The sequence below is a fragment of the Salmo trutta genome, chromosome 17 (assembly GCF_901001165.1).
Source record: "Salmo trutta chromosome 17, fSalTru1.1, whole genome shotgun sequence".
Lineage (NCBI taxonomy): Eukaryota > Metazoa > Chordata > Actinopteri > Salmoniformes > Salmonidae > Salmo > Salmo trutta.
The window spans coordinates 31160100-31172785 of NC_042973.1; the positions used below are offsets into that span (position 1 = coordinate 31160100).

Sequence of the window (12686 nt, forward strand, 5' to 3'; positions counted from 1 at the left end):
AAAGCTCAATTTTAGTCTCATCTGACCAGAGTACCTTCTTCCATATGTTTGGGGAGTCTCCCACATGCCTTTTGGCGAACACCAAACATGTTTGCTTATTATTTTCTTTAAGCAATGGCTTTTTTTCTGGCCACTCTTCCGTAAAGCCCAGCTCTGTGGAGTGCACTGCTTAAAGTGGTCCTATGGACAGATACTCCAATCTCTGCTGTGGAGCTTTGCAGCTCCTTCAGGTTATCTTTGGTCTCTTTGTTGCCTCTCTGATTAATGCCCTCCTTGCCTGGTCCGTGAGTTTTGGTGGGAGGCCCTCTCTTGGCAGGTTTGATGTGGTGCCATATTCTTTGCATTTTTTATAATGGATGTAATGGTGCTCAGTGGGATGTTCAAAGTTTCTGATATTTTTTTTATAACCCAACCCTGATCTGTACTTCTCCACAACTTTGTCCCTGACCTGTTTGGAGAGCTCCTTGGTCTTCATGGTGCCACTTGCTTCGTGGTGCCCCTTGCTTAGTAGTGTTGCAGACTCTGGGGCCTTTCGGAACAGGTGTATATATACTGAGATCATGTGACACTTAAATAGAGTCCACCTGTGTGCAATTTAACTATTTATGTGACTTCTTAAGATAATTGGTTGCACCAGATCTTATTTAGGTGCTTCATAGCAAAGGAGGTGAATACATATGCACGCACCACCTTTCCGTTTTTGATTTTTTGATTTTTTGAAACAAGTAATTTTTTTTCATTTCACTTCACCAATTTGGACTATTTTGTGTATGTCCATCACATGAAATCCAAATAAAAATCAACTTAAATTACAGGTTATAATGCAACAAAATAGGGAAAACGCCATGGGGGATGAACACTTTTGCAAGGCACTGTACCTCGACAATCTCGTGGGTATTTCCCATGATGCTTTGTGTCTGGTTAGGTGTGGTTGCAAACATCTTATAAATTCCAAACATTCCTTTCCCCTACAGGCCCATTCAAATACAATAGATAGATTGGATTTATTCCCTCTTCCTCAGCAATCCAGCAGAAGGCCTTGATTAATACAGCAGAGTGAATGAGTTCAATACCACCAAGCTGAAGGGGCCTATTGAGTGGACTGGACTGATTCATAGTGTGGGGGTGGGGAGGATGATATTGACACAAGGGTCAATGCTTACTGCTGAGTTGTGCTTTTATAAGAATGCAGCAGCCGTGTGTGTATGTCAAATGAGGTTGGTGGCACCTTAATTGGGGAAGACGGGCTCGTGGTAATGGCTGGAGCGGAATTGATGGAATGTTATCAAATACATCAAACACATGTTTATACCATTCCATTTGCTCCGTTCCGGACATTATTATGAGCCGTCCTCCCCTCAGCAGCCTCCTCTGGTGTATGTGTATCGTGCATTTGTGTATGTGGAGCTGAATATCTGCTGTATGACACTAATACCATTCATTTGATAATGATTGTCAATAGAAGTTGAAAGAAATTACTATCACAACATACATCAACTATGAATGCTGGTAAAAGCAGGATATTTGTTTCATAATTCTCCCTACTGTAAGAGCACTGCACTCATCTGAGCTTAGATAGAGAGAATGCTAGTGTGTTTCTGCCTTTCTATATCTCTCTCTCCCACTCACAGTAATACCTCAGATGGTGGGGTGTTAACCTAAAAACCCCAAACATCCTAAACGGTGATTTTTCAGGGGTCATCAATTTGATAGACCTTCTGTGCTCTGCGCGGCAGGGAGCCAGCCCTGTGTCAGATGGTCTTGAGAAGTCTACTTTTCTCTGTCCGTGTCTAGACTTGACAGATAATGCAGTTTTTGTATTCTGATCATGGACTTCTGATCATGGAATTCACTTTTTTTTTTGGGGGGGGGGGCAATATTAGCTAGCTGGCTAGCATTTATGAAGCCAGCAAACATGTTCCTCACACGCTAGATTGCTAATGACGGTCCGCACACAATGCGTCCTTTTAATGTGATCTTTGTATTCTGATAGCAGAATTCTCATGTAAGTGTCAAGTGTAGACATGGCCAATGTTCCCTCTAAGCTGCACACTGCACCAGACATCAGTAGTCCCGAGAGACTGCCGCCTAGCAGAGCGCAGAAGAACTATCAGCCTACGGAGAGAAGCACGAGATTGAACTTCGCTCAACTTTCTAGAGTTTTCCCTGTTAGTTAACACTATCAACGTTTCCCTTTACTGTGGCAATTGTGATGAAATCAATGCAATATTAGCCACATTCAATGCAACATACCGAAACAAAACGAACAATGAAAGAGATTTTTTCTTTCAAGTTTGCGCTCAGCAGACCTGAAATTTGCTCAGTGCCCAAACAATGTTGAGGGAACATTGGACATGGCCTCTGGAATGTTTGACATTCCAGATGTGTAAGTGTTCCACTTTTTCCACAGCCGAGTTCTGGCTGTTACTGTGGGGTCTACAGAAGGTCAGCTCTCACTAACTGTACTTTAGGATGGGTGTAAATACTTGTTGTGTGTGTGTTCCCAGGATGTTGTGTGTGTGTACAGTGTCCTGTGGAATCCTGGGAAAGGTCATGGAATAGTCCTCAGCAGAGTGCCAGATGACCGTTACCATCGCAACAGAAAATACTTTCGAAACCATAGTGATAGAACAGAGAGGCCAGGCGGTTTGGGATATTCAACTTTGCCAGACCCTGTGAGGACCAGAAGGAATGGACAGGCAGATTGATACTGAAGGTTAATCACAAAGTTGGAAAGGCCTGGTACTATAGTTGCAAAGTTACCGCTAATTTACCAAAGTTATCAGAATCTTGGATGATTTTGGTAATTAACAGAAAATCTATGGCAATCTATGGTAATTTTGGTAACATATACTTGAATAACATTGAATAAAAATTTTATTTTTCAATTAATATACTGCATAATATTAATTTTTGTTATATCTGTGTCCATATTGTTCATGATTTTCTAATAGATAGACCATATGTTTCAAGAGAAAAAAGCATATCTGCAACTCTTCCAACTATTGACTGCAACCAGTTTGACGCAAAAACATTGACAACAAATGAATATTGACATAGCACATGAAATAAAAGTGTAAGAAAAAAAATCTAAACAATATTTCATACTGAAACGCTCATATTAAACACCAATGGTATTCACGAAGATGATGGTTAAAATTTAGGATAATGTTTTACAGCTTTGTCATTCTATATTTTCAGTTTTTTATTATTTCATATATTTTACATGTGATAAGGCTGCACAGAGGGCCAGAGATAATTGCAGACACCTTTGATGTTCTGAATTATCTAAAAAAGTCACCAGAAAAATTCCAAATAAACCTTGAAGGCAGTTTACTGGTCAACTTAAAAAGTTTCCAGTAATGTACCCTCCCTTTGCAACCCTACATGGTACCCAGTAACACACACACATGCACACATTCTCTCACTGAAGCATCACTGTTCCAGATCATTCTCATGGAGAAACATCCTGAGACAGGAGGCAGGGGTAACCTCTACTCTGTAGGAGCAGAGAGCTCTGCTTTTCTTTCCCTCCATTTTCTTCCTCCCCCTTTTTCTCCCTCGCTCACTCCCCCTGTCCTCTCTCCCTCCTCTTGTTCCATATTTTCTTTCTCTCCCTCCCCTTGCTCCCTATTTTCTCTCTGTCTATGAATAGGCCCTTGATGTGTGAGTCAGTTTGTCCCAGCTTCACAGTGAAGAGCTCATTGAGTCTTGTTCTCTCCCTCTCAGAGAGACCTTCTATATCTGGAGATATTTAGAGGTCTCATATCCTGTTGTTGAGCAATGGAAGACAGACAACACTGTGTGTGTGTGTGTGTGTGTGTGTGTGTGTGTGTGTGTGTGTGTGTGTGTGTGTGTGTGTGTGTGTGTGTGTGTGTGTGTGTGTGTGTGCGTGTGCGTGTGTGTGTATGTGTGCCTGTGTGCTTGTGCGTGTCATGGTTCTATGTAGTTATGTCTGAGAATAGATCATGGGCTCTAATTAACAACAGACCCAGGGCCAGCCTCAGTCAGGCAAGGCCAGATGGAGGCCTGGAGGGATCACAGAGCAGGACTGGGATGTAGGCCTACAGTACTGGGAGACAGTGGAGGAGAAACAGTGGATGGATCTGCTGGACCACCTTTGATTAATTATTTTCTGTGTTTTTGTCTGTGTTCATTTTACTATGTAACTCTGCAGGCAGGTTATCTGGGAATATGAGTCATGTACAACAGTGGAGGCTGCTGATGGGAGGATGGCTTATAATAATGTCTGGAATGGAGTAAACGGAATGGTATCATTTGATACATCAGCAGCCTCCACTGATGTACAAATACACAGTATAATCCATCCGGTGTTTTCAGATCTATGAGAGGTGTCTAGGGGTAGGGTCTAGAGGTCAGTTTGGGACCGGGCATAACAACAACTGTTACTCTGATCAACAAGTGAAAAAAAGAATTGGGAAGGAGGAGTGGAGGGGAAAAGGGGGAGAGGGGTAGGGTGGTGTCAAAAACATTCTCTCCTTCCAAAGCGCTCCAAGGGGAGAGGGGGGCTACCCTTTCATCCATAAGAGTGGGAGAGAAGGGCTTAAGAATCCAAACTCAGCTGCAACCCTTTCACACTCTCTTTCCAATCCCAACCCCACCTAATGTCCCCGTCCCTCTCTCATTTCAAAGCCAGAACCCCCAGGGCCAGAGAATCTATGGAGGAATCTATGGAGGAAAGCACCCCCTGGGAATCTATGGAGGAAAATAGAACCAGGGTAGACAGAAGTGTAAAACTACACTACTGCAGCTACCTTTCAAGGTCAGTGTGCCAGAATGGTTTCAGGATACATCAGCAGCTTGCTTTTGTGGTTGTTTTGAACATACAGCAAGACATGTGTCTCGTGAATGGGGAATGGATGACACATGGGTTAGAGGTACACATGAACAGGCCCGAATGGAGGGAGACATGAGGAATAGTGAGTATTTTCTCAAGACCAAAAAACAATGACATTTAAATCAATGGAGATTACATTAAGAGGCCTAATAAAGATGGATCACAGAACCGCCCACAGCCTCATCATGCCTCTGTCCACTACTGACCTTCTCTCTGATTGGATGAGGCAGAATGATATAAGGCAGTGATTGGAAACGACAGGAGGGTTAAAGGTAATGAGCATTGATTAGTATTCTTGTACCAACACTACATTCTTAGAAAAAAGGTTTCAAAGCAGTTCCAGGTAGAACCCTTTTGGGTTCCACGTAGAACTCTGTGGAAAGGGTTCAACATACACTGCATTCGGAAAGTATTCAGACCCCTTGACTTCTTCCATATTTTGTTACGTTACAGTCTTATTCTAAAATTGATTAAATAAATATAAAATCCTCATCCATCTACACACAATAACCCATAATGACAAAGCGAAAACAGGTTTTTAGAAATACTTTATTTACGTTAATATTCAGACCCTTTCCTATGAGACTCAAAATTGAGCTCAGGTGCATCCTGTTTCCATTGATCATCCTTGAGATGTTTCTACAACTTGATTGGAGTCCACCTGTGGTAAATTAAATTGATTGGACATGGATTTGTAAAGACACACCTGTCTGTATAAGGTCCCACAGTTGACAATACATGTCAGAGCAAAAAACAAGCCAACAGGTCGAAGGAATTGTCAGTAGAGCTCAGAGACAGGCTTGTGTCTCTGAAAGGTACCAAAAAATGTATGCAGCATTGAAGTTCCCCAAGAACAAAGTGGCTTCCATCATTCTTAAATGGAAGAAGTTTGGAACCACCAAGACTCTTCCTAGAGCTGGCCGCCCAGACAAACAGAGCAATCGGGGGAGAAGGCCATTGGTCAGGGAGGTGACAAAGAACCCGATGGTCACTCTGACAGAGCTCCATAGTTCCTCTGTGGAGATGGGAGAACCTTCCAAAAGGACATCCATCTCTGCAGCACTCTACCAATCAGGGCTTTATTATAGAGTGGGCAGATGGAAACCACTCCTAGGTAAAAGGCCAGCTTGGAGTTTGCCAAAAGGCACCTAAAGGACTGTCATACCATGAGAAACAAGATTCTCTGGTCTGATGAAACCAAGATTGAACTCTTTGGCCTGAAGGCTAAGTGCCATGTCTGGAGCAAACCTGGCACCATCTCTATGGTGAAGCATGGTGGTGGCAGCATCGAGCTGTGGGGATGTTTTTCAGTGGCAGGAAATGTGAGACTAGTCAGGATTGAAGGAAAGAGAGATACAGAGCACTCAGGACCTCAGACTGGGGTGAAGGTTCATCTTCCAACAGGACAAAGGCCCTAAGCACACAGCCAAGACAACGCAAGAGTGGTTTTGGGACATCTCTTGATGTTCTTGAGTGGCCCAGCCAGAGCCCGGATTTGAACCTGATCGAACATCTCTGGAGAGACCTGGAAATAGCTGTGCAGTGACGCTCCCCATGCAACCTGACAGAGCTTGAGAAGATCTGCAGAGAAGAATGGGAGAAACTCCCAAATGCAGGTGTGCCAAGCTTGTAGTGTCATGCCCAAGAATACTTGATGCTGTAATTGCTGCCAAAGGGGCTTCAAATGTTTCATTTTATTTTTATTATACATTTGCAAAAATAAAAATAAACAATTTTTACTTTGTCATTATACGGTATTGTGTGTAGATTGATGAGGGGAAAAAATTATTTTCTCCATTTTAGAATAAGGCTGTAAAGTAACAAAATGTGAAAAAAGTCAAGGGGTCTGAATACTTTCAGTATGCGCTGGTTCTACCTGGAACCAAAAAGGGGTTTTCAAATAGTTCTTCTATGGGGACTGCCAAAGAACCCTTTTAGGTTGGTTACCTTTGACAATGACATAATTGTTCACTATACTGAGCCTGTGTGTGTGTGTGTGTGTGTGTGTGTGTGTGTGTGTGTGTGTGTGTGTGTGTGTGTGTGTGTGTGTGTGTGTGTGTGTGTGTGTGTGTGTGTGTGTGAGTGTGTGAGTGAGTGAGTGTATGCGAGTGTGTGAGTCAGAAGCAATTATACCCTCTCCTGCTGTGCGGACCTGTGAGAACCCGCCTGACACTGAAGCGTCTCCTAGGAGAGCAACGCTAACCAGCTAAACATTGTTTTTCCCCTCTATAGGAGATTCTCTCTCTCTCTCAATTCAATTTCAATTTCAATATAAGGGGCTTTATTGGCATGGGAAACATATTTTTACATTGCCAAAGCAAGTGATGGTGAACAAAAGTGAAATAAACAATAAAAAATGTACAGTAAACATTACACTCACAAAAGTTCCAAAATAATAAAGCCATTTCAAATGTCATATTATGTCAGCATACAGTGTTGTAATGATGTGCAAATAGTTAAATGGAAAATAAATAAACATAAATATAGGTTGTATTTACAATGGTGTTTGTTCTTCACTGGATGCCCTTTTCTTGTGGCAACAGGTCACAAATCTTGCTGCTGTGACACACTGGTATTTCACCCAATAGATATGGGAGTTTATCAAAATTGGATTTGTTTTTGAATTTTTTGTGGGTCAGTGTAATCTGAGGGAAGTATGTGTCTCTAATATGGTCATACATTTGGCAGGACGATAGGAAGCACAGCTCAGTTTCCACCTCATTTTGTGGGCAGTGTGCACACAGCCTGTCTTCTCTTGGGTGCCAGATCTGCCTTTAATGGCCTTTCTCAATAGCAGGGCTATGCTCACTGAGTCTGTACATAGTCAAAGATTTCCTTCATTTTGGGTCAGTCACTGTGTTCAGGTATTATGCCACTGTGTATTCTCTGTTTAGGGCCAAATAGCATTATAGTTTGCTCACTTTTTTTGTAAAATCTTTCCAATGTGTCAAGTAATTACCTTTTTTGTTTTCTCATGATTTGGTTAGGTCTAATTGTGTTGCTGTCCGCCTGCTTAGGGGGCTCTTCTCCAGGTTCATCTCTCTGTCGGTGAAGGCTTTGTTATGGAAGGTTTGGGAATTGCTTCCTTTTAGGTGGTTGTATAATTTAGCGTCTCTTTTCTGGATTTTGATAATTAGCGGGAAATTCTGCTCTGCATGCATCATTTGGTGTTTTATGTTGTACATAGGGGATATTTTTGAAGAATTCTGCATGCGGAGTCTCAATTTGGTGTTTGTCCCATTTTGTGAATTCTTGTTTGACCTCAACCAACTGATTCAAGTATTTTTTTGCCAGATCCTAATTGGTATGTCGAATTTTATGCTCCTTTTGATTGCATAGAAGGCCCTTCTTGCCTTGTCTCTCAGATGGTTCACAACTTTGTGGAAGTTACCTGTGGCGCTGATGTTTAGGCCGAGGTATGTATAGTTTTTTGTGTGCTCTAGGGCAACGGTGTCTAGAGGGAATTTGTATTCGTGTTCCTGGCAACTGGACCTTTTTTGGTACACAATTATTTTTGTCTTTCTGAGATTTACTGTCAGGGCCCAGGTCAGACAGAATCTGTGCATAAGATCTAGGTGATGCTGTAGGCCCTCCTTGGTTGGGGACAGAAGCACCAGATCATCAGCAAACAGTAGACATTTTTACTTCAGATTCTAGTAGGGTGAGGCCGGGTGCAGACTGTTCTAGTGCCCTTGCCAATTCATTGATATATATGTTGAAGAGGGTGGGGCCTAAGCTGCATCCCTGTCTCGCTCCTTGGCCCTGTGGAAAGAAATGTGTGTGTTTTTTGCCAATTCTAACTTGTTGTTGTGTACATGGATTTTATAATGTCATATGTTTTTCACCCAACACCACTTTCCATCAATTTGTGTTGCAGACCCTCATGCCAAATTGAGTCGAAAGCATGAGAAGACTTTGCCTTTGTTTGTTTGTTTGTCAATTGGGGTGTGCAGGGTGAATACGTGGTCTGTCGTATGGTAATTTGGTAAAAAGCCAATTTGACATTTGCTCAGTACATTGTTTTTGCTGAGGAAATGTAAGAGTCTGCTGTTAATGATAATGCAAAGGATTTTCCAGAGGTTGCTGTTGATGCATATCCCCTGGGAGTTATTGGGGTCAAATTTGTCTCCACTTTGTGGATTGGGGTGATCAGTCCTTAGTTCCAAATATTGGGGAAGATGCCAGAGCTAAGGATGATGTTAAAGAGATTAAGTTTAGCCAATTGTAATTTGTGGTCTGTATATTTTAATATTTCATTTAGGATACCATCAACCCCACAGGCCTTTTTGGGTTGGAGGGTTTGTATTTTTGTCCTGTTGTTCATTCAATGTAAATCCAGTGGGTTCCGGTAGTCTTTAATAGATTTGTTTCTGATCATGTATATGTTGTTTGTTGTTTGTTCTTTGTTATAGAGCCAAAAAGATAGGAGAAGTGGTTTATCCATACATCTACATTTTGGATAGATAACTCTTCGTGTTGTCGTTTGTTTTCCAATTTTCCCAGAAGTGGTTAGATTCTATGGATTCTTCATTTACATTGAGCTGATTTCTGATGTGCTGTTCCTTCTTTTTCCGTAGTATATTTCTGTATTGTTTTAGTAATTCACCAAAGTGAAGACGTAGGCTCAGGTTTTCTGTGTCTCTATGTTTTTGGTTGGATAGGTTTCTTAGGTGTCAGTGGACTGACTGTGAACAGTCTAAGAGACTCTGGGTGGAGGTCATTGATAAAGTAGTCTACAGTACTACTGCCAAGAGATAAGCTATAGGTGTACCTACAATAGGAGTAGCCTCGAAGCCTACCATTGACTATGTACATACCCAGCGTCCGACAGAGCTGCAGGAGTTGTGATCCGTTTTTTGGGGGTTATGTTGGCGCAGTTGTGTCTACGGGGGCATACGGGGGAGGGAATGCTGTCCCCTCCAGGTAGGTGTTTGTCCCCCTGTGTGCTGAGGGTGTCAGGTTCTTGTCCAGTTCTGGCATTTAGGTCGCCACAGACTAGTACATGGCCCTGAGCCTGGAAATTGTTGATCTCTCCCTTTAGGATGGAGAAGCTGTCACCGTTAAAGTATGGGAATTCTATTGGGGGGATATAGGTAGCACACATGAGTCTCTCTCTCTCTCTCTCTCTCTCTCTCTCTCTCTCTCTCTCTCTCTCATTAACTGAGCAGACCTGCGATTAAGAATGACAGAGAAGGAGAAAATAAGAAATACATGTGTGACAGACAAGATTAATGAAGATAAATAATGAATAAAGAAATAAAGTAAGAAAGGGATGAAAAGAAAACCAGTGAGAGACGTTTAAGGATAAGATTCTTGAAAGAGGAGAAAGGACGGTTATAGAGACAGACAAAACAAGTGTTTCTCCTCCTCATTGTTGTGTGGTTAACGAGGCGTGGCGTGTTAGACTGTGTCATAACTGTTGACCGTGACCAAAGATGGCCTTGTTCTCCCTGTAGGCACTTAATTTACCACAACTCAAACAGACCATCATCCATCACCAATAACATACTCCGACATAGAACTATATATCTGCATTATGGAAGAGATTTTGAAAAAGAGAGAGAGAGCGAGAGAGAGAGAGAGCGAGCGAGCGATAGAGAGAGAGAGCGAGCGATAGAGAGAGAGAGAGAGCGGGCGAGCGATAGAGAGAGAGCGAGCGAGCAATAGAGAGAGAGCGAGCGAGCGATAGAGAGAGAGAGAGAGAGAAAACCTTTTGTTATAGTCTATGTTTTGGAGGGGAAACTAATTTAGAATTTTACTGAAGACTTTTCATAAATTCAATCCCCGTCATCATCTCGTATAACCTGGTTGTTATTAGTGGGACATTAGAAAATGACTTATGTCATGTAAGGACAGGATACATATGTAGTTGTCTACCTATAGCTGAAAGTCAGTTTAGTATAAGAGCATCCAACATACCCCTGGCATTGTTCAATAGCTTTAAATAACAAACTTCACTTCCTTTCAAACTAAAATGCTAAAACACTCAGGGCTACACTTACAGTATATACTCCATATACCATCACTTTAAACCCTTTTTCAGCTGTCAGGTTCAAAGAAGACCTAAAGTAATCCAACTGAGCTGGAGAGTTATACCGTTTGTACTGATGCTCAGTGACATTACGCAATAGACAATGGACATGGAAGTACAAGAGAGAGATGCAGCTGTGGATGGATGATACATGGAAGTACAAGAGAGAGATGCAGCTGTGGATGGATGATACATGGAAATACAGGAGAAAGATACAGCTGTGGATGGATGATACATGGAAGTACAGGAGAAAGATACAGCTGTGGATGGATGATACATGGAAGTACAGGAGAAAGATGCAGCTGTGGATGGATGATACATGGAAGTACAGGAGAAAGATACAGCTGTGGATGGATGATACATGGAAGTACAGGAGAAAGATACAGCTGTGGATGGATGATACATGGAAATACAGGAGAAAGATACAGCTGTGGATGGATGATACATGGAAGTACAGGAGAAAGATACAGCTGTGGATGGATGATACATGGAAGTACAGGAGAAAGATGCAGCTGTGGATGGATGATACATGGAAGTACAGGAGAAAGATACAGCTGTGGATGGATGATACATGGAAGTACAGGAGAAAGATACAGCTGTGGATGGATGATACATGGAAGTACAGGAGAAAGATACAGCTGTGGATGAATGATCAGGAGCTGACAGAAAGATGAGGGTAGACAAAGCCAAGTCAGTCAGGTAATGGAGAGGTAAAGTCAACAACACAGATAGGACCTATTCACCCCTGCTGGAATACTCAGCCTTTGAAATGAGAGAAGCGATTGATGTGTCATTCAATAGAACAGTCTTTCAGCAGCGTACATTAGTAGGCATCAGCTGAGATTTACAGTGAAAGGCTTGGCCAAGCTTCTAATTTACACACATCTTAAATACCTCATGCACACGCACTGCACTGCCTTACATGGTGAAATGAGACACGCAGTTGCCTTCTCCACAAGAAAAATGAAATGACTGAAGCCCAACCCCAGATTGCGTGTGTGTGTGTGTGTGTGTGTGACTCCACACAGCTGTAAGTAGAGAAATAAGAGGCTTAAATTTAGTATACAATCAGACAGAGAGAGACCGCCTCCGTGCGTGATTCTGTGAATCTGCATCTATCTATTAATAAATACGGGTAGGTCTTATTCTGTGTGTGTGTGTGTGTGTGTGTGTGTGTGTGTGTGTGTGTGTGTGTGTGTGTGTGTGTGTGTGTGTGTGTGTGTGTGTGTGTGTGTGTGTGTGTGTGTGTGTGTGTGTACTTCAAAAGAGTCAATCAGCCTAGAAAAGCATGATAATAACAATCATCATCTAGTTCTGTGTGACAGATGGCTCTATTTTTACCTCCTCACGACAGCCAATCAAACAGCACCATACAACAAAGCACATTCCAACAGAGAGACAGAAGATGGTTAAGACTGAAGCCTGTAATATTGGCTGTGTGTAGTAACGGAACTAACAGAACTAACCACACTAACTAGTAATGTTAACCCTGTAAGGAAAGAGTTTTTGAGTGTCTTATGGTAGATTGTGACGTTTTATGTAATAAGGATTCTACTGTACTTTGTACTAGCTGCACCATATGATCTATGCATTACACTTTATTTGGATAGTCCGTCTGTAGATGCTCTACAGACTATCTACAGACTATTAGTAACATTTCAACTATCTACTAACCCTAACCCTTATCCTAACCCTAAACTTAACCCTTAGCCTAACCCAACACTAACCCTAATTCTAAATCAAACCCTAACCTTAGCAAGCAGTTCCTCATCAGCAGATAGTTTGTTGATAGTTTGA

The 12686-nt window shown here is 42.0% G+C and overlaps 1 protein-coding gene across 4 annotated transcripts in view; it reads right to left on the reverse strand.

Moving 5' to 3' along the window:
- Nucleotides 1-12686, reverse strand: part of LOC115152031 (FERM domain-containing protein 4A) — a 217036-nt gene that overhangs the window by 98253 nt on the left and 106097 nt on the right. The window lies entirely within an intron of this gene.